The following is a 22,748-nucleotide window of genomic DNA, read 5'->3' as shown; positions in this document are numbered from 1 at the left end:
AAAGTACGGGGAAATTCATCATTGATTGATTGCGAACAGATTGTTTTTTATTTTCACGTGGTAGGTGAAAACCAAAGATTTCGTTACTTATACAACCTAACAACGATCTAATACATCCTGTTAACAAATTTTGTCATCTGTTAGACAGGAGATTCTTCTTCTTTCAATATAAATTCAATTTTAATATTGGTGAATTTACGATTAAAAAAATGTTAAATATCTATTTGACCTTGTTTTTGAGTTGTAGCGAATTTTGTTCTCCGCAAGAGGCGTTTAAACCGACCTTCTTACGTCTGAACGCAAGCCTGGGAACGTTTTACCATTGGATTTTTACTTATGGGGTTATTTCTCTTCTCTTATTTTCTTCTTTTATTGACAGTGAGGTCATGTTGCTGAAAAAAGCTGAAATTCTCGCACCACGTGCGATCGCTCAAATAGACGACCGTGTCTATATCCAATGCCAATATCATTTTGTAATACGTGCTTACTGAAAACGTATGACATGCACATTTAATAATGCAACTCGTCGTTCTTTTTATTTAACAACTTTATCTTACCGCACGTTTGTGGCGCGTATCGAGTTTTACTATCGACGTTACCGTAAATTCTCTTATTGTGCGGTTAAATTCATTCCTGTTACCTGAGACATTTACAACACAATCTCACTACGTGCGTATTTATGCGTTAAGATCTTGCGTTTGTCTGGTTTTAGTTATAAATTATCGAAATTCTATAAAGTGTATTAAATTACATTTTACGTTTGATTTACATTTGTGCTCGTATAAATACAACGAATCGTTGATCTCTTAGGCAATTCGATACCGACAAACATTGTGGAATCATGTATCTGACCAAAGAAAGGACAACTTCCTGCAAAGTTTCCCATTTCGCCCGTAACAGATTTTTCTCAGTCCAAAGTATCGTATTTATTCGATATAATGTACGTTCGGCATAACGATGATTTTAAAACAGCTGCAATTGTTTGAATCCTTGAAATACACTTCTTTTCTTCTAATTATTACAATGTTGACAATATCAGAATATTATTTTTAATATATTCGCCACGATTAAAGACAAATTCGTTGTTTTTGTATTTCATGCGTTGCATGTCATGAGTAACGAGTAACTATGGCTGAATAATAATGTCAACAAAGACTTTTGGCATCAATGACGCAGTTTAGTGATAATTACATTATCAGCTAGGGCCATCTATAGGAAAATTCCGGTTTCATACTTACAGGCCTGATATATCTTGAAACAATTTCCAGGATGCAATCCTGCTTTTTTTTTTACCACGTTTCACAAAAAAAAAAGGTGGGATTGAAAAAATGTCAAGTGGGACTCGACAAAGGAGTTCCTGAGATTAAAACTCACGTCGAGTCACACTCGACATAGAAGTGCACGAAAAAAAAAAAAAAAAATGTAAACCATTGTGGTTTCTATCGTTTTATCTTTCATTGTTTCTCTATTATATTCTCCTTATTTCTAAGTTGCTGCTTCTAACCGCAAGTAAATAGGTAAAATTTCCTCCATCTAACTAACGTCACTCCACTGTCGTCAACAGTACAGCAAACTTTAATGGGTAAAGCCGTGGAAACATATAATTGATCGGCATCTGGTTACATCACACCGAACGCCAATTTAGTCGCAAGATCGAACGGGTTGCTAGCGTTAGACAATAGGTTTCCTCGCGGCTTCTAGTTTTATAATCTCGCCGCAAAGGGATCTCCAGAGAGGCGCATCCACTTCCTGGTTGCTTTACAGAACGAGGGCCGACGTTGGCGCTCATTATTTAGTCTTCGATGTTACGTAGAACGATGATTTATACGTGGCTCGCGTACAATGCAAATCGTTATTCTCATTGTTCAAACAACTCGTCGTACTGGGCAAATAATCAACAATTTGGCAAGATCAAAGGAATTTTCCATTCGTAAAGATATTTTTTTAAATAGCTTTGTTCAATGTATCTCCATTCAAAGTTGTTGAATCATTCGGAGCACATGATGATGGAAATTTGGTTAAGGATGGCTTAAATTTGTTTAAAATTGAAAAATATTTTAAATGTGGAAATAACATTTCTGAGCGAAGGAAGAAAGATTGGAATACGTTTGTGCGGAAACTTTTTCGATGCTTGGTCCATTGATAAATATTGACTAAATTATAAGATTTTGCTAACTTAAATATATGCAAAATTAAATATTTTCCACTCGAAATACAGACAGAAATAAATTACTTGTATGCTCGCACAAAATTCCAGTGGTTTTCGTGATTGTGTATTAATAGGTATTAGTATAGTAATGCATGAGGAAGTCTAGCACACAATGAACGATATTTATAATTGAACAAAAGAAATAAAAGAGTCCTATGTCACTGTTAGTATAATGAATTTGTCTGGATATATATAACTTGGCATTATTTTTAATTTAATTTAATTTAATTTAATTTAGCATGGAAGGTTTTATATGTAGAATACTTTTTAATTATGTCGCAAACCTAGTAAGATGACTCTGAACCTCTAAAGTAAAAAGCAACTTTCGTTTCCAGGACAGATTCTTGATACGACCAACTGCGAGCGATCCAGAGGCTGTCAAAACTTGAAAAAGACTGAACAAAATGAAATTGAGAAACACAATTTCCCGATATATCCTGTTTTAGTTTTTACGTTTAGGGCGAAATAAATAATCGAAAGTCGATTATTTATTTTTTCCACCAAACACGAATAAATTTGCGGAAGAATGACATCAGGTACACATCTGCAAGGTTCGCGATAATCCAAATTACAGGCGTTTAAAAAAAAAAAGTATACGATATATAAAAACGTTGCAAATTTTGGCGAATCTTTTTATATACATGGGTTAGATATCTGTTGTATATAAATATTGTTAAAAAGAAAGAAAAATAATTTAACGATGTGAACTCGCCACGTTATTTTGCTGCTTGGTATTTATTCCAGCACAAGTTAAAAAATGTAAATTTCAGACGAGAGGCTTTTTCAACTTTACAAGGAAATCTTCGTGAGTCATTTCAACGAAATTATAAGGCTGAGTTAACGCGAGATATGCCACTATACGCGAAAGCGGTACAATCTTCTACTCGTAGCCTCACAAAACAACTGAAGATAAGCCAGTGTTGTAAAACCAAGGTTGATAGCGGTATAAGTAATAATTTTGCTCTCTGACGCAAAACCGCTGCAACTATAAATATACTATTTTACCTGATAAAAATAGGAACATGACGTAAACCGTCTGTTCGATAAAAGCAACTTTCAGTTATTTTGAGTTGATGATGAACCACCATCAACGACGTCAAGCGACCATTTCCAAGAAATTACAAACTCAGATTTCTGTTTTCCAAATCTTCGCTTCCGCAACAGGTGCGGAAAGTAATAGAAACGATCGATCGTATCGTCAGTGGTAACATTTGCTACAGAAAATCAGATACGAACAGCGGCAAGATAGCTAGGTGGTTAGAAGTGGGGAAATTTGGTGACGCGTTTACAACGCACGATGCCTAGAAGCACCTCGTTAGCCTTTGCCCGTCGTATTTACTCCCTGCCGTCGTAATCCGAGTCTTGAGTACGAATAGAGAGGGCAGGCAAGAATAAAGAGAAAACGGAGAGAAAGAAGGAGAAGGAACCTTGGCCATGACGACCAGCTAACTGTTGTTTTGTTCTAAATGGAAATCTTGATTGTGCCTTTGTTTCCAGCTTTTTCTCTTCAGCTTTTCCGGCAACTCCCCTTCTACCGATGCTTTCTCCTTTCCTTTCTCTGCTTCTCTCTTTCCTTTTCTTCCTCTGCAACCCTGCGGCTGCGCGACAAAGCTTCTATCCTCTGTATATTCTCCTGTTCCGCACTAGTTCTCAACCTTCTCGTTATTGCATACCGCGCGGAATTAACGCTAGCATAATCAGACCAATCAAACAGATCAAAGTGATGAATTTTCGTAATAATTCTGTGGGTTTACAAGGGTGTATTTTTGGGATTTTGCGTATCTCTTATTCTGAGTTCTTGAGAATGAGTCTAACGCTCAGGCGATTACATTTCAGTGGTTCGACTGGAAACCGGTCGATGTCTGCATTATTCCAGTCCTTCTTGAACCATTGAAAGTAGTAGACTTGAAAATAGTAGGTTCGTGCAAAAAGAAAAGAAAAAAAAGGAAAATTGATCTAACAAGCCGTCTAGACGATTGCAGTAACGCTGGAATGTTATGTTCTCGATGATACAACATCGAATTGAAAAAGTAGACTTTCGATCCAGTGGCTGCACTGGATTACTTGCACTGACTGGAATGGCGACAGTCCTGGAATGAAAACACTGATTACATTATTCCAGTTGTGATCCACTTGGATCGGATCTGGAATTGGAGTTGCAATTGGAATTGGATTGGACCACTAATGTGGAATGCCGCTGGACCGATGTAAACTTAGTTTTATATTTTAATCGTTGCTAATTCTAGTGTTACATTCCTTTCGTAGTTAAATTCCTATTTAATTATTAAGTGAGATTTGTAATAATGTATTTTTTTCTTCGTCAAAGCTTTACAATTTGTCGAAATAAGGTAAGTTGGCTTATTGGCGTAGATTTATATATCACGTAGACGTTTATCCTAATAGAAAAACGTCAGTTGCAATCGCGTTAGTGCAATTGCTTTAATTAAGCGTGGTGGAATTTGTAGTGATTTAATGCGTAGGTCAGTGAAGAAGGTCAATCTTCTCCGTGATCTATACGATTGATCAGATCTATAAGATTCTCTGGCTGTCGTATTGGGATGGTTTCCCAGCCTGCAATAATGTGTCATAGAATCAGTGGGTCGCTACTTGTCTACCTGTTTCACTGAGAAATTCTACAGCAACATCTGGAAAGCTGTTTTCCCTATCCCTGAATATATAAGAAATTCATAGTAATTATTCTAAAGAATTAAATAATTTCAAAGAGTTACTATTATCTCAATCTACTGAGAGGCGAGTTATAAATTTCACTACCGAAACTTTGTTTTATATTAAAACCGTTGTATCTTTGGACTTCTCCTCTTTATTACGTTGTTAAATAGACGATTCGTCAAGTTTTTATGTAGAATCCGCGTTATTTTTACGCCGGAAGAAATTGAAAAGTTACTACGATTTGAATTTCTGTAATAAAACTTTGCTGCTTTCAGCGGTCAAACAAGTCCTGCTTTCGTATATCATCTTAACGCAATCTTTCGTCTTATCGTTATTAAATTTCTTTAATAAAGTCCATTCCAACGCGATGCACAATATTTTGATCAAAGAGAATCATCAGCGATCTTAGAAAATTCTTGGAAGATTCAAAGAAAAATGACTGCAAAAGAAGCTGTCAAACGAAGAAGACATCATCTACACATCCTTCATCCGATGAGTCACTCTGTGCATGTAAGATTACGTAGAACGGTCTGGCTTTGTGACTAGAAAATTTCACGTCTATCCTCTCGCAAAGACCGAGTCTTATCGGAGATTCGTAGTGTCTTAACTTTCCATTAGATAAAAGGAGACACTAGGGAGAGAAGTACAAAAGCGAAGCTTAGAGGGACAAGAAAAAGAAGATCGATGGAGAAGGGGTTAACTGCTAACGACACGGTTTTCATCATGCACAGGAGAACGCTTAACCGGAGGATTTTTCTAGTTAGTCGTACGTGCTCAAGGGAGCGCCGCGGCGTCGTGAGTGGAGCACTAGAGGTTGCAACATCACCGAGTACCCGGAATATCCGAAGCTTGAGTACAGTAAAGTCCACTTCGTATATCCACGGTCTCCAACGGTGAAGTGACCCGCCAGACGCCCATCAGCGGCTCAGACGTAGACACGATGCAGTTAGCTTCTTCCACTTGTTCACTGTGCGTTACCTCGCCATCTTCTTCTTCCTTCGTTGGCTCCTTTGCCTTCTTCTTCGCCCTTTCCCTTTCTTCCACCAACGTGCCATCCTACGTCTCGTCCTGCCATTATGGTTTTTCGTGTTCGTTCTCAACCCCTGTGCCTGCTATACGCGACACTTCGTCCCCATTTTTCCCAACTTTCTGTCTTCTCACGCTCTGCTCTCCTTGCAACGTGTTCTCTCCGCTCCGCTCTTCCCTGGCGCGAGCTCGCCCGGCTAGCGTTGCTTGTGAGCGCGTGAGAAACTCGAGAATTTCGTCGCAGTGCACGCGAATACGGGCAACAACAGCCACGAGGGAAAGCAGAAGAATAACAGATCTCTTTTCGTTTCTTTATTTAAAGCCACATTCGCCTCTGAGGATTACTAACGATCACCGTGATATCTAGTTGCATCGTAGGATGTAGCTTTATAGGTGGAAAAGGATCGAAAGGGTGTTTCGTCTTGCCGGAGGACTCATCTGCAAGACTACCTAGCAGGCCCGTGGTTTAGAAATCGAAATCGGAATGGGAAATTGTATTTATGGACAGAATTATACGAACGGGTCTCGACACTCATATATACCGCAACATAGGAAAAAGCGTCCGAAAATTGAGTCTTTTATGAGGTGCCGTGAGCATCTCAGACACTATACTCGTCCCTGTCTATCTCGCAAGAACGAGAACTTTGTTATTCTTCGTTTTGATATTTCACGACTCAATTGTCGGACGGTTTTCCCTAGCGAGTGTCGAGATTTGCTTATATGACGGTGTTTCTGGGAAATTAGGTAGTCAAAGCGGTCGCTTGCGAGGAAGCTTGTTGTGACAGAGTACCTACGGTAATTCATTTGGTTTGTACAATACTGTGTTATGCTAGTCTGCTATTGGACAATATCATGGATATGTAGGATACGTTGTTGCAATGGACATATTATTCCATTGTTTCATTGCAGCCAGATTTGCTGAAGAAGATTCATGTCCTTTGGGAACTATAAGAGATGTTTCGCTATTTCCTTCGTATACACGGTCGACTTACGGTTGTTTAGCATGCCATGTTGTTCTCTTTCGTTTTCATATTCCTGGCAATCGCATCTTTACGACGCTGCAGTTGGCGCTTAACCGATGCTGCTGGTATCGGTGCATCTTTCACCTATCTGACGAAGCTAACCGCAATATCGGCGAAACGTTGGGAATCTTTTGCTGTTGCACCGGCTCTCGCCAGGAAGTCTCAAACAGTGTTAAACACGGCAGTATTAAACATAACAGTAACAACGTTAAGTGTGATAATCCAGACCGTGAAAGCAGCATCAAGATTCTCTCTTAGCAATTAGGACGTATTTCACAGCGAATAATAGATTGAAACAGGATGATTTTGATATCATTGACATGTAAATTGTAACTGCGCACGAACAATAATATTTCACGAGCAGAGATCGCGTATATAGATTCGCGAATGGCCAACTAGACGAATTTATTAGTACCGGAATATGAGTGTAGACCGACGCTAGACCGCGTCGTTACACGAGCGGAGATCAAGGTCGGGTGATAGAATAGAATGAATACAGGTCGTATCAGCCATCTGCAGCATGTTGAGACTATATAGATGCAAGATTGCCAAGTAATGTTAACATAACTCCGAGCGAAATGAGTGGAAAACGATACTAACGCGTCTATGTTCATCTTTTGTCTAGATGTTTCTTTAGCGCAAGGATTGATGTAAACGGCTCGATTTGCGCAGGTATATCAGTTTATTATAGCTTACCAGAATAGTAGCTTCCTTTTTCAATTGCACATGTTTCTTGCTTTTATACGTTTTCTGATTTATGATTAAAGGAGTGAAAGAATGTTTGAGAATCATTTTAAGGTTCAATATGTTGCTAACTAATAATTGAGTAACGATTTTTCCACTCGTGTACTTTGGAATAAATATATATGACATAAACGTGTATAATGTTTAAATGAAAGGTAGTATAGGTAGGTATATAATAATATAATCATTTATAACTTATAAAAGATACATGACACATAAATCAGACCAGACAAGGTAAAGCATAATTTATCCTAATCTTAGTTCTGCAAACGAAGTATACTTTGCGGATATTTATGTAAGCATTTATGCAACATGCTGAATTATGAAAAAAATGTGTAGGTAGTATGCTAAATTATTCAGAATATATGGATACGTGTACATTTACGAAGTACATATTTTTGCATATAATTTCCAATATGTGATGCTGTGAATTGACATCGTTAATAGGAAAAAATTAATTTCTAATTTGCAGGTATAATAAATTGAAATCAGTGCCTGACAAAATGATGAAACGAATTTTATTAACATTACAATCGCGTATAAATTGCAATCATATAAAGATTTAATAGATTGAAAGAAATAATTAATTCGGCTTATCATTAGGGTTGGGGGCGAATCTTTCTTTGGATTAGACATTGTTGTTATGCAAGAGCGAAGATGTTTACTAGTACAATTATGATTGTGACAGAATTTGACAAGTAACCGTGGTAATTAGATACTCGGGATGTGAATGGCAATGATCTTGTGACTCAATAACAAATCCACGGTCAACGGGATGACGAATGCGATTTCTTCCACGGTCTAAGTCCAACTCAACTCACTGATCCACGATTCGGGTGTGACTCAACGTACTTGTCCACGGTACAAGTAAAACTTATCCGACTGAATCTCAGTCCAAGTGGAACTGCCCTTATATACTCCTCTCCGTACCCCTCTGTACCCCTCGGGTCAATCTTTGTTTCTAAGGAGAGCTATTTAATTACTCCATACCTCTGTTAGGTACACGTCCCTCCCATGACCGTGGCGACGTTCAGCGACCCGTTATGTCACTTCGAGCCCAAGCCCACTGTCATAAATCTCTGGCAAACATAATTGGATTAAATCATAAACAACTATTTCTCAGTTTTATTATTTAAATACAGCTGTAATAAAAAGTGTGGACTAAAGTATTGGGGAACCTTCCCAAACGTTCCAAAAGAAAGGCCCTGATGTCCTTTCATCTCCGACATACATATCGAATTCTGATTTTTTGGAAGAAGTTATAAAAAAAGGAAAGCGAAAATACATCGAAATATACGAAGGTGCAATGTTGCAGTGCAAATTTATTGCAGATATGTTATGTACCTTGTGCACGTAATAGTATCAATTCAAACGTGTAAGTATTTACGAGATGAAAATACCTTCGAGTCTTTCTTCTTACATAGATTACTGCTGCAACATGTACTGTCGTATTCTCTGTACTCTCGTAAACCGTGTGACATTCTAAGGTTCATAGATATCGCCATTAAAAAGCTTTTTCGCGTATCTAAACGTAGTTCCTGTACTGGCTTATCGTAAGTACCGTGCGAGAACAACTACGTGTTATAGAGTTTGTTGTGGCGCACGATTCCTCGCATTGTTTCATCTCAGAGTGTTAATCGTTTCACGTGACAGCATAGAAACTTTGAAACTGTTACGTTGCAGTGTGTCACTGCAGCTAACTACTCTTCGGTGATGTGCGATGCAATGATTGAAACACCTAATGATTGATATCAATTACAAGATAGCCTGCTTCCTTTCAAGTTTACGATATCGATTCAAAGACGCTCTGCTAACTAGGAAACATTTATCTACTGTTGGTATATAGTTGATTAGTTAGCGTGGTGTTACTTAAAAGAACTTAAAATAATAAAAGAGAAAGCTGGATATAATAACTAACTAGACTGCGAAACGTTCATGCGGTGTTGGGAAATTGGAAGGTGCAGGGAAGTAGAAAATGCTCATATTAAGCAGAAATGTAAAAGATATTCAAAGTGTTACAAGATTTTTTGTTAAAGGAACTTATTATGGGATATAATAGCTGCTTGTGAATTTAATGGTAACTTTTCATGCAGGCTCCGTTTCTTTGGTTATGTTGAACGTATGAAATATTTCGCGACCCAATGATGAGTAAATTATTAACCCTTTGCACTGCGAATTTTATTTCAATTTCGTTAGCAGCAGCTCCCAACGCTTTTAAGTGTTTTATTTGAAATTTACTTTGACTAAAAAATATGGCAATTTAAATTTAAAGAAATAAATTTATTTAAATACCAGTTTTATTCACACTATTGTTGTATTTTGTAAATATCTTGAAACAATTTCCAGGATGCAATCCTGGGTTTTTTTCACGTTCCAGAGAAAAAGATGGAACTGAAAGAATGTCAAGTGGGACTCGACAAAGGAGCTCCTGAGATAAAAACTGATGTCGAATGACACTCGACACAGGAGTGCAAAGGGTTAATTAAGCGTTTTATTCCTGTAACAATTATTATTGTGGAAAAATGAACGAATAATAAGATTCGTAGTAACATCAAATGTTTAAACGTTGTGTAAAAAGGTGAAATTATACACAACATTATGGATTAATCCATTAAGAACCAAGCGGCAAATGCAACAAGATTGAAGAACATTAAATTACACATTGTCTTATGAAGATATTAGGTCGTCCGAAAAGTTTCTTTCGTTTTGTAAGAAAATAATGGATGCACAACATTTTTCCTTTTATATTATTTTATCGAATTACGTATGATCCATTTTGTTCTATCAAGATAAAGATCACAACGTTCGACAGATTAGGTTTCGTGTTCGTGTGAAGATACATCGTTGTAAAAGACGTGTCTGTACAAACACTTTTCGGACAACCTAATACAAAAGATGTACTAGAATAGTAAATGTTTCAGAAAATCCCACCGCACAATACAAAGATATAAGGATGTCTATGATTTAAAAACTACAATTTATCACAGTGGCATAAATACTTCCATATCTTTAAACTTCATCATGACGGAGCACCAATGTGAAACAAGCTACAAGAACAGAAAAGACACATTACAGAAATTCTTGGAATTTCCTTCCATGTGCACAACGATAAAAGAGCAAGATACGATAATTTTAATTTACTGAAAAAGGTTGCAGATAAGACTGAACGCAACGTTGATTCTTAATAAATTAATAGCAGAAGATTGGAAGAAAATCCATCATTCAATATCATACATATACCATATATCATATATCAACATATACTATAGCAAATATGAGCGTATTTATATATATAAACAAGGCAGTAAAATTGCATATGTAAATCAGCGAATTAAAAAGAATGGCGAAGAAATCAAAGCAAAGAAACGGACGGCGGTTTAGGCGCGACTGATTAAAAGAGGAATGTTTGCTGTCGTATGTAGAGTAGTAGCAAGTTGAGCGAGCTTTTCAGTTACTCGGTAAATTTTATAATTGTTTCGTAGCGTAGGCCAGCAGATTTAATTATACGGGTCCGTTATGTTCTCGTTTCCCCTGAGGCGTACATTACCGCCTTGGAACGAATGTTAAGACGAAATGTGGCGCAGCAGCGTCGCGGTAACGCCATTACGTCGCGACCATTAGCTTTAACAAGCATCGAGTCAAATAATTAGCGTCATGCACACGAGTACTACGTACGTGTTCCGTAGTTCAGATACAAAACGGCTCGTCGAGATCTGTTGACCGATTCGGCCAGAGCCTTATCTTTATCAGAAGACAAAGTACAGTAAACCTTGGATAAGCGCTCGCAAAATCCGCACGCAGAGTGCTTGTCCGATAGAGGTGTTGATTCTGAGTAAAAATACGGTCTGTTGTTTTGCAGATCGTAGGAAGAGGACAGTGTCAGTGGCAGAGAAAAAGGTTCGGCTCGATCGAAAGAAACATATCGGTGGATCAATGCAACGATGAAACTTTCTATCTTTCATTTTTGCCGAAGCTTTGACCAACGTAAATGCTTCTCTGATTAATCCAAGACCAAACACGATATAATTCGAAGCATATTTTCATATATTTAACGAATACAACTAATTTTCTTTTGCGTACTAAATGTGTATATAAATGTGGTTTAAACAATATCGTGTTTGGTTCTATTTCGATCAAAAAAGTTACCAGACACACTGTTCGATTTCGAATTACGTTCGAGATCAAATGTCAGAGCGAACGTTGAGCGAAATCCCATGCAGTAGCGCGGACGATAACCGCGCACTTATGGCGAGAACCGTGGTGAACAACTTATCCAATGTTTGCCATATATCGTTGAGTTATTCGTCGTGCATCGGAACCACTAAATACCGCTGGCCATTCACTCGACCCAACAAGTAGAGTAACGGTTACATTCGGGAAATAAATCGACCGTATTACGGGCGAATCCTTTTGCTAATGCAAGACACAGTAGAGGAGCGCGTGCCGACAGCAATGCAGTTAGTGGAGCGTATAGTATTCGCGAAGCGAGGAGCGAAATTTGAATCACAGATAAGCCTTTTAATGTCGTGTTAGATACCGCCCCTGGTTACTTTGAATTTTATCGACTGCTTTGTGAATTGCTGATGAAACTAATCGATTGGCCAAAGCTCCGAGCGAATCTTGTATTCGTACCAGAGCAATTTAGTGTCTCGCAGCAATTCCAGGTACAGAGCGTTCGATAATATATGGTAGAAGATGTAAATGTAAGGGATGCTTTTGCAAGTCTAAATGAAGCGAAGATGAAGAACGGACAAAGAATTATGTTGGCCATTTTGTTTATTAGTTATTGACGTCTAAGATTTAAAGAAACTATCTTGCGCGCGAAAAGGTATAAGATAACGTAAGAGACGAGCCACACATTGGATTGCCAAAGCTGGATGTTTCTTCAGTTGAAAGTGAAATTATTTCGAGTTGTTTCTCTTGATTCTTATATTAGGTTGTCCGAAAAGTTTCTTTCGTTTTATAAGGAAACAATAGACGCACAATGTTTTTTGTTTTATATTAGTTTATTGAATTATGCACAAACGTAATAATAGAAATATAACGAAATGGATCATACCTGATTCGATAAAATAATATCAATTATTTATTATCTATTAATATCTATTATCACCTTATGAAACGCCTTCAACGCAGTCTTTTGTATATACGCTGTCGATGGCTTCAGAAAGCCATGCTTGAGAAAGCTGAAAAGACCAGATGTAGGATTTTCTTAGAAGTGGTGACCACTTCAACAAAACGAAAGAAACTCTTCGGACAACCTAATATTTCTTTTTTTTTATTTTATTTGCGTTTATTTTACAATCAATTTTCGTTAGAGAATTTTAAGTAAATTTATCTGGCGTGGTACTATGACACTATTAATAAGTGTTTAGGTCTAAGGTGTAATGTCTTTAGCCTGCTGATCTGTTCCGAAGTGTCGAGTAGTTGAGGAATTAGAGGGTTTTGGTGGTTGTTAACTCTTGTGCTGTGTCTATTGCTGAATTTGGATAATTCTTCTCTGACCGTGGGTATCTTGAGGTCGTGATGTATGTTTTTTAATGTCTGCGATTCTGACGTTTCCAACGCCATGTACTTTTGCTACTGATTCTGTACCTACGTCACCTTCGCGTTTTTTAATTACACTGTATTTTCGTATCTCTTCTAATTCTTAGAATTCAGATTAAATTCTTAGAATTACAATTCACTGAATCGATCAAAGGAAAGCACAGGTTCTTGTTGAAGTGGTCATCACTTTTAAGAAAACTCTACATCTGGTGTTTTTAGTTTTCTCAAAGCACCGAAGCCATGGACAGCTCATAGACAAAAGACTGGGACGAAGACAGATCATAAACTGTAGACAGGCTACTTTAAGTAAATTTACTTTAAGTAAATTTTAAGTAAATTTATCTGGCGTGGTACTATGACACTATTAATAAGTGTTTATAGTATGTTTAATTCTATTTGAATCTAGTGCTTAGGTCTAAGGTGTAATGTCTTTAGCCTGCTGATCTGTTCCGAAGTGTCGAATAGTTGAGTAATTAGAGGGTGGTTGTTAACTCTTGTGCTGTGTCTATTGCTGAATTTGGATAATTCTTCTCTGACTGTGGGTATCTTGAGGTCGTGATGTATCGTTTCGTCGGTGACGTACCAAGGTGCATCTATTAGGGATCTTAGGGTTTTCGATTGGAATCGTTGGAGAATTTCTATGTTGGAATTACTCGCTGTTCCCCATAGTTGGATTCCATAGGTCCAAGCGGGTTTTAATATGGCCTTGTATAGTGTAATTTTACTTTGCGTGTTTAAGTTGGAACGTCGGCAGATGAGCCAGTACAATTTTTTAAATTTTGCTTCGAGTTGTTTGGTTCTATCTAAGATACGTTGTTTCCACGTCAATCTTCTGTCCAGAGTCATGCCCAGATATCTGACTGACTCTTTATCTGGAATAGGTATGTTGTTTATCGTCATCTGTGGGCAAGTTTGTTTTCGTAGCGTGAAAGTTATGTGGCTAGATTTGTTTTCGTTGCCTTTGAAGCGCCATTTGTGGAACCAGTCTTCCATTGAATCGAGGCCTCGTTGGACAGTAGAGGAGGCAATTGTCGGGTCTGAGTGACAACCTAATATCAAATGAAATTTGGCCAAACCTATTACCACAGCAAAAAGTAATCCAATTTTGCTATTCTATTTAATTCGGTTGTCAACGCTATAGTCGTTTTAAGGATGTATTGGCTTAATCCTTGTACTCGTTTGCATAAGCTGTGGCTTAGAAAAATGGAACGACACTAGAGATAAAAGAAGGAATGATATAAGAAAAAATAGATCGCTGCGGAATGTGTGTTGTACCTCTCCAGAATTCGCAAATAAGCATATTTTGATTTTCAGGCTTTTTGAAGCATTGTTTCCTTTAATTTGCTATTTCAAACAGGTATACACGTAATCTTTAAACCTCCCTGTGTAAAGTTTGTAGCTTGAAGAAAATATAGCAACGCTGGGATATTAAAAAAATAATAATAATGAAAGAAAATTTACAGAACCCATCGTATCCTGAATAAAAGTGAAGCGTCGTAAATTACAGCATCCGAGTTTTACCCGTTATCTTCCTGTTCACTATTCGTCACCTTAAGAGGAACGTTATTCAACTGTCAAGTTTTACTTTGTAAAAAATAAAATAACACCGAAAAATATATTCTCGGAAGTTGTTGTTTAACTATCTTTTCCTAGGAATATAAATTCTTTCTTCTAAGCAAACATAAATTATTTGTCTTAGCCTCTACCATCGCTGTCATGGCCTTGCAAAGTAGCATAACTGACAGTCCAGTCACAGACACTTCTCGAAACACACACTCTTTCCTATTCTATCCATTTCTTTTCTATTTTAGTTAAAGCATCGCTATGTCTGTGTAAAATTCACAACTAGACTGTGGATATTTGTGCAAATTCATAGGAAGGTAGATAAAAGAATGGAGCCTAAACAGAAATTTCTTTTGCTTATTAAATACCTTACTAAGCTTCGCATATTTTTGCATATTTTGCATATCACGCGCATTTTGCATATTCTTGCACTTTTCCCGCAAATCCATAAAAGTCCGCACTTCATCGATAGCATTGTGAATGGATCGCTCAACGCGATTTCGTAAAATTCACATAATAGCTGGTTGTGACCTGTGCAACATCAAAATAATAGAATTTAATGGCTAATCGAAATTTAGGTCAAATTAACCTACGCTTGTATCACAGATCGAACTAAGGAGGCTCTACACGTCGAAACATGTTGCGATGCATGGCATCGATACGTCTAGAATTCATGATACATGTTACAATGTATGTACATACATAGATCTGTATCGAAAGCAGCTTGTATCGATGCAGGATCCAGGGAATCGAATTTAATTTTCTAGGGGAATAAATTTCCTTTCGAAAGCAACCTTCTATAATTTTCTATTCTTCATGGTCGTCATACCTCTTATTAACCTGTTAAGGACTAACATTACACATCATTGACATATTATTTCATCTTCATAAAAGATATAACTTAAAAAAACGAGGCTGGCACCCCGCTGGGGGTAGCCACCCACATGCTATATTTATTTTTATTTTATTTTTTTTTCACCAATAAGATATAACACTTTACCAAATGTCCATAAGGACAAATTGTAAAAAACCAAAATAAAAAAAAAATTATTTCATCTTATCGAATTTGAAAATGACTTTGAATCGTAAAAGTCGAGCCTCGCTGACTCGAACCTCAAGGGAAGAGCTAAAATCTTGGAGTTTTGAAGGTTTCGATTCTTCCAAATTTCCGAGTAAAATTCAGGTTCTCGTGAAAGTTTGATAAAGCCTTATTCACGTAGCTTTTACACATTATTTCACAATTTGGTCTTTAATAAGTTAGCGATAATAATACTGGAACTGAAAAATAATTAAACATTTCGAAACACGCGTTTCAACGCTGGCATCACATCACAAACTGAGAAGAATCTTTTTAATGCAGAGGTGAACTGAAACTGTTGCAAATTTCATGAAACCAAAGTGTCGATGCATGCATCGCAACATGTTTCAACGTGTAGAGCGCACTTCATATTATGCGATTAGATCATTGTAGAAGAAAGATGGCAATTGTTAATTTTTTAACAACAATTGTCTTAATTCATTAACATGTACGATAGCATAAAAGATATAACTTAGATATAACTTATTTTTATTTTATTTTTTTCTCACCAATAAGATATAACACTTCACCAAATGTCCTTCAGGACAAATTGTAAAAAACAAAATAAAAATAAAAAAAAACGTGTACGATAAGATGAGATAAAGAATGAAATAATGATGAAATAAATTCGTACAGATACGTGTAAATTATGTTTGTTTGGATTAGGGGAGAATGTATGGTCTACTGCATCTTTTATATCGACTGATTGGCTGGAAACTTAATTATTGACGGCATGGACTTTTATTAAGAAATAGTATACCTAAGTAGAGTGTGTTTAGAATTAAAGATCAACTGATCAATTTGCAAATTTGATTTGATGTGCCTCTTAACCGTTTAAACTTTAGAAAATTATTTCTGATTCGTTTCTTACGATCTGCGACTAAAATTTCCATTCTATGAATATTAATTTAGCCTTATGAATCCATGCAATGCTAATTGAATAAATAGAAAAATGAATAAGTTACGAAGTAATCTTGACAAAAGTAGCTAAGTTTTAAATTTAATGCTAAATGCTAATATGTACATTTTAACTACGTACGAAGATATTCTTTTACGAAATTGTGAATTACATTCTGTGGTGTTTTGTTTCAGGTAAGCTGCTGCTTAGTCTGTATCGAATTTGCTACATTACAACTATCAGGTGAGCTGTGTTAATTTTTTAACTCTCGTATATAGAATTGATCGATGGACAATGAAATACTAAATACTAAATACTAAATACTAAATACTAAATACTAAATACTAAATACTAAATACTAAATACTAAATACTAAATACTAAATACTAAATACTAAATACTAAATACTAAATACTAAATACTAAATACTAAATACTAAATACTAAATACTAAATACTAAATACTAAATACTAAATACTAAATACTAAATACTAAATACTAAATACTAAATACTAAATACTAAATACTAAATACTTTGTTCTCTGTATTTTATTGGCTTGTAACATAAATTCGTACTGTTTTTATATTTGTTACAATATAATACGTAATACCTAGGTAAAACCAGAATGAATTTTTTATTACAATCCAATTTACAGTTTTTTTTTTTTTTTGTCAAATGTCATTACATCGTGACGTCGTATAAACACACATCATTGGCAGCATTGTTAAAGAGTTATCTCAAAAAATATACGAAATCAGAGGTACAAAGTACGAATAGATCAGAAAGATTTACATGTGGCAGTAGTCAGAAGGTATCGTGACACCTCAACCACTCCAACCATAACTTCATTTCAAAATGTTCCTCGCTGCTGTCAATACATGATTGACGGCGGCAATAAATTCAATTTATTACTCTTTGAAATTCTTTAACGATGTCTCTCTTGACCTATCATGGCCTATCTTCACCCGTAGAACGTACTGGAAATGTTGGGTCAGAAAAGACTGGAACGCCCTGTATACTTTTGCACGTAACATACATTCTATGTGTCACGTTCGGCGCCCCGCACGACCCGTAACGCGAAAACAAAATTGGAACGCGCGATCCGCGACTCGAAAAAGAAGCTACATCTTGTGATAAATTTACCTAAGGATATTAAGACAGTTTAAAATTGTAAACAAAGTCGGCAGTTTGAAAAAACATTGAGAGTCTTCCCAAACATTTTCAAAAGAAAGACCCCGATGTTTTTTCATCTCCGACAGATATAAATAAATGTAGCGACTTAGAGCAATTAATTACCATTTGTTAACCGAAGAGTTTAGTTCCGTCAGTCTGTCGGCTAGTCTAGTAAAACAAAAAGAGTCCCTATCCCACGTGAACTCTAGGGAGTTTACATATATAATATTATATATATTATAATTGAGTAAGATTTGAATAAATCGTTGCATATTGATAATTTATTCGAACAACTTTGATCCTCTTCCGTGCCAGTAACGAAACGTGGAAACGTGGAATTTGTTGCCAGTTTCATTAAACGCTAGTTAACGCTACCCGTGTGCATGCAATTTGTTGATCAGATCGTATCATCACGTTGGATCAAACGCGGCAATTCAATAAAACGTAACACTATGCAGCTTTAAGTTTCCTCACAAATGCATAAAAATCGGCATATTACTTATATAAGAAAGAGTAGCGCACATAGCACGATTAAAGAACAGACACAGATACTGTAATATTTGACATTCCATCGGTATGACTTTATAATTATCCATAATCAACTGATGTCGTTTTACATGGTCTCGGGTTAATGACGGATTAAATGAATACAAGGACGTATAGCATATAATCGACTCTCGTTGATGCCATTAGCGAGTATCTATTGATTATACCGTCCAATGCAACGTTACTTTGTCGTAATTACATTAATCCCATCATCGATCAGTCATTTAATTACTGCGCCGTTTTAATTGGCGCATTCGCTCATTAGACTTCCTACTTGAAGTTGCGCTTGTGCAGACGTGTTTGCCGAGTTTTTTTTCGAAACCACGTGCATAGCAGTTTAATGTACTGCATTGATTAATTAAACCATTTTAATACGTTTCATCGATGGCTTATTTCCATTATTAGTATCCCTCGTCGTAATCTCTTCATCATCGCGATGAATTTGTTACGTAATAGCAAATAATACGTGTATATAGATACGTATTAAATTAGTCTGATGAACAATAAGATCAAATAAAAGGAAACAAAAAGAAACAGTGACTCCCTTACGTAAAGAAATAGTTTGTTCGTAATGTTATTCTTCCATGACTTAAACTGTAGTTAATTATACTTGAAGTTGAAAGTTATAATTGCAATATATTCTTGTTGCCCAGAGAATGCACGAAATAAATTAATTTAAAAAGGACGATGACTTTCTTGTGTAGAGAAATATTTTCCCCATAATATAAGATCAAATAAAGGGAAACAATATTTTCTATTAAAAATGTTTTTTTTTATTTTATTTTGCTTTTTACAATTTGTCCTGAAGGACATTTGGTAAAGTGTTATATCTCATTGGTAAATAAAAAAATAAAATAAAATAAATATAGCATGTGGGTGGCTACCCCCAGCGGGGTGCCAGCTTCGCTTTTTCTAAGTTATATCTTTTATGTCTATTAAAAATGTGGCAAATAATCTGCAATGTTCCCAAATTATCAATATCATCGTAGGTTCCGATCTTTTAGTCGTCAATGGTTTGGCTTCAATTTTAAGCGCGGTAATTGCAAAATTTCGTGTATAAATTCGTAGAAGAGCAATTTTCAAAACCATTGAAACCACTGGTTATTATACACGTATGGTTGTATTATCTTTGTATACGTGTCAGTCAACATTTTCGAGCATGTTAGAAACAAAAAGAAACAGTGAGTTCCTTACGTAAAGAAATAGTTTGTTCGTAATGATATTCTTCCATGACTTAAATTGCAATTAATTCTACTTGAAGTTGAAAGTTATAATTGCAATATATTCCTGTTGCCCAGAGAATGCACGAAATAAATTAATTTAAAAAGGACGATGACTTTCTTATGTAGAGAAATATTTCCTCCATCATATTACTCTTCTATTAGGTTGTCCGAAAAGTTTATTATTATTATTAAATATTATTTTGTCAAATCGCAACATTTCACACACTTGGTTTCACGTTTCTACGAAGATACATTGTTGCAAAAAAGAAAGTTTGCAGAAGAAAGACACTTGCCGGACAACCTAATATTATATAAAACGTAATTAATTCCATCTAAGGACGAAAGTTATAATTGCAACATATTCTCGTCGGTCGGAAAATGCACGAAAAAGCTAGTTCTGTTCGCAAAGTAAAGAGTGCTTGAAAGTTTTGAGCGCAAGCGTACATACAATTATTTCACTATAAATTAACGATTGTTCACATTTAATTACGTTCGGTTTATCGATTCTGGAACCGTCACTCTCATTATCAACTTGCCGGGTTGCAGCGTAGGCGTTGGTCAAGTTTCTAAAGGCATAGTAGTTGGCGCAGTTTGCCGTGCAGGTTCTAATAGCGGTCAGAACTGTAGAAGTAGCCTGGTTTGGAACAGCACTGGAGCACTTGCTAATCGTAAGATAATTACGTTCGGTAACCTGGGCCCAAACAGTAATCTGATTCTCAGGGCGGGCCTCTTCGGTTAACTGTATCCTTCGCCGTAGCTTTCCGGCTGAATGTGTAGCTACAAAACTCGCGAAATTATGCAGCTTGAACGCGCAATGTGCTTCCCTTTGGCGCGAGTAGTTAACAGTTAAACCTAACCGTGAAAAGTTTTGCGAGCTGAAGCGATTAAAGATCACCTAACTGCATTCCATTTCCAGTCCGGTAACAGTCTTAGCATAAAAGAACAGGAAGAGCAGAAAGAGGATAAATAGTAACGATAGGAGTAACGATGGATGACTCACGCGCAAAGTGGTGAAATTGATTGTCATGGAACAATGACTAAATATTACGACCAACTTCATCTTTTACCGTAGCCCTATCGCATGGTACGACAACGATAAGGAGATTGCGAATTTTTTAGCAAATTTTCGGGAGTATAATTAAATAAATGAAGTATTATAGTATTATAGAAAATGCTATACTTAGTTTAGTTTATTTTAGAGTTTCAGATCAAAATTGGAAATTAGATTTTCTTCCTGTAAATTATTGTCATTACTTTCACATGCTTCTTTAAACAAGAAGACATAATTTTTTTCTCTAGGTTCTTTTCTATTTTGAAAATTAGTTTTTGGAAATTAGAGGTAAAGATAGACAAAGATTTTAATTCATTCCTATGCTTTACGAAGCAACCTTGTTTAAGGATACACGTAACCATTAAAATGTAACTTTAGCGTAGAAAGTGTCTTCCTCCTCGCTAAATTCACGTTAAATTATTAGTAGACTGGGCAGTTTTATGCGTCCGTGTGAAACTAAATTTAAAGCCACAGAGATGTACAAAACGCGCATAATATGCAGACATATCAAAAATATTGAAAGATCTAATAAACGAAATGAATCTTTATACAGGTTTCGTTCCTTCGATCGTGTTGATAAAAATAAGAAAAATAATCCCGGGCGAGATTAAAATCACGAATACGTTGAAAACGATACAAAGATGTAGCCACGTACAAAATTACAAGTCGTTCTTTTCCGATACTTTTAGGGTAATTGAAGCGGTCGTCGTTGACAGACACTTCGCCGATAAATCTGCGAAAACATTTGGAACTGCGTAATTTCGATACCGAGAGCAATTAATTAACCACCTATAACAATCAACTTGAGGCTTATAATCAACGTTCCTTCCGTGCTCACCGGCAACCGTATTCGGAGACGACAAGCCACGGCCTTAATTAATTAGTCAATTAATTACACAATTTTACTCGACTGGATCGATCGATCAATCGATTAATTAGTGCCGCGTTGCGCCGTTTCCAGAGATTTTCTTCTTCAAGGATAAAGAAGGACATGCTGCGTGTCTATCCGTCCCGACCCGTTAGTCTCGGTCGCCGTGATAGAAAAACGATCGCGCCGAACTGCAGGCAGGTCAGCATCACGAAGGCCAGCTGGCGACTGATAGTATGTAGGTAATTAGTCTAGGTTCCTAGAAGCTAGAGCGGGTCCGGGTGGACGTTGTGGCAACTTGCCCAACTATCTCGTCGTTGGAGCACGTATCCGTCGTTTCTGTCGTTTCAACCGGTCTACGTAATCCCTGTAGCCATCGTGCAAAGGTCTCGCTTCGTGCGCTGATCTGCCTTGTTATTGCGGTAGCAGGAGCCGATTAACGTCGGCCCCCCGTGTACACACGGTATTAGGTATCGCTTTTGTCAAAAGGTTGCGTCACACCCGTAAATGGAATTTACAGTGATTAAACGCACGCGTCCAGGAGAATGCAGAAGCTGTTCTTTGTTGCCGGTGAATGGCATGACGAGAACCAGTTACCAATCAAAGATAGCTAACTGCACTGTACCAACAAAGCGTCAATACCGCGACATAACTTCCACGGTTAATAGGAATTATCGTAGCGTGTTTCACTTTGCTATTAAAATAAATCCTTTTGTGTTTAAACGAATTCCCTGCTCTACCGTCCACTTGTCTTTGGCTAATGATTTAGCGATGTTGGGTCTTTTCGCGTAGCTTTCTTTTAGGTGCTTCGTGTGGGGGATGTTAATTTGCTGTGGAAAACCAGCCCAAGAAGCTTAATGTTCTTCAGGTATTCTATCTCTGTGTTTCCTAGAAACAATTTCGGGGATGTTGGGCGGTTCGCTGAGAACTTTAGGCCTGATTTTTTCGACCACTTTTGAAGTTGATCGATGGATGTCTGTAAATTTTCTGTTATAGTGACGGGCTACATTAATTTCTTTTTCTTCTTTCCCCAAGTCTTTTTCAAGTAAGGCCATTCGGTAAATTGGTCTATTGACGTGGGTTCCTTTAGCTTAGCACGTAGACGTCTATCGCGTTAGAAAAACGTCAG

At 36.7% G+C, this 22,748-nt stretch overlaps 1 protein-coding gene and 1 long non-coding RNA gene across 3 annotated transcripts in view; one reads left to right on the top strand and one right to left on the bottom strand.

The window, feature by feature from the left end:
* LOC132909001 (CCR4-NOT transcription complex subunit 6-like) overlaps positions 1-22,748 on the top strand; it is a 431,298-nt gene that overhangs the window by 24,017 nt on the left and 384,533 nt on the right. The window contains exon 1 of one of the 2 annotated variants that reach the window (XM_060963559.1): positions 16,978-17,000. The exons of the other annotated variant lie outside the window; for it this stretch is intronic. The gene's annotated coding sequence lies outside the window, so the exon portion shown is untranslated. Of the gene's footprint in view, positions 1-16,977; positions 17,001-22,748 lie in introns of those variants that run through there. 2 annotated transcript variants of the gene reach the window in all.
* LOC132909054 (uncharacterized) overlaps positions 1-22,748 on the bottom strand; it is a 517,795-nt gene that overhangs the window by 394,161 nt on the left and 100,886 nt on the right. The gene's annotated exons all lie outside the window — the stretch shown is intronic.

The sequence above is a fragment of the Bombus pascuorum genome, chromosome 7 (assembly GCF_905332965.1).
Source record: "Bombus pascuorum chromosome 7, iyBomPasc1.1, whole genome shotgun sequence".
NCBI classification, from domain to species: Eukaryota; Metazoa; Arthropoda; class Insecta; order Hymenoptera; family Apidae; genus Bombus; species Bombus pascuorum.
Note: the sequence above shows the minus strand (reverse complement) of the source record. Positions and strands in the feature narration are given on the sequence as shown.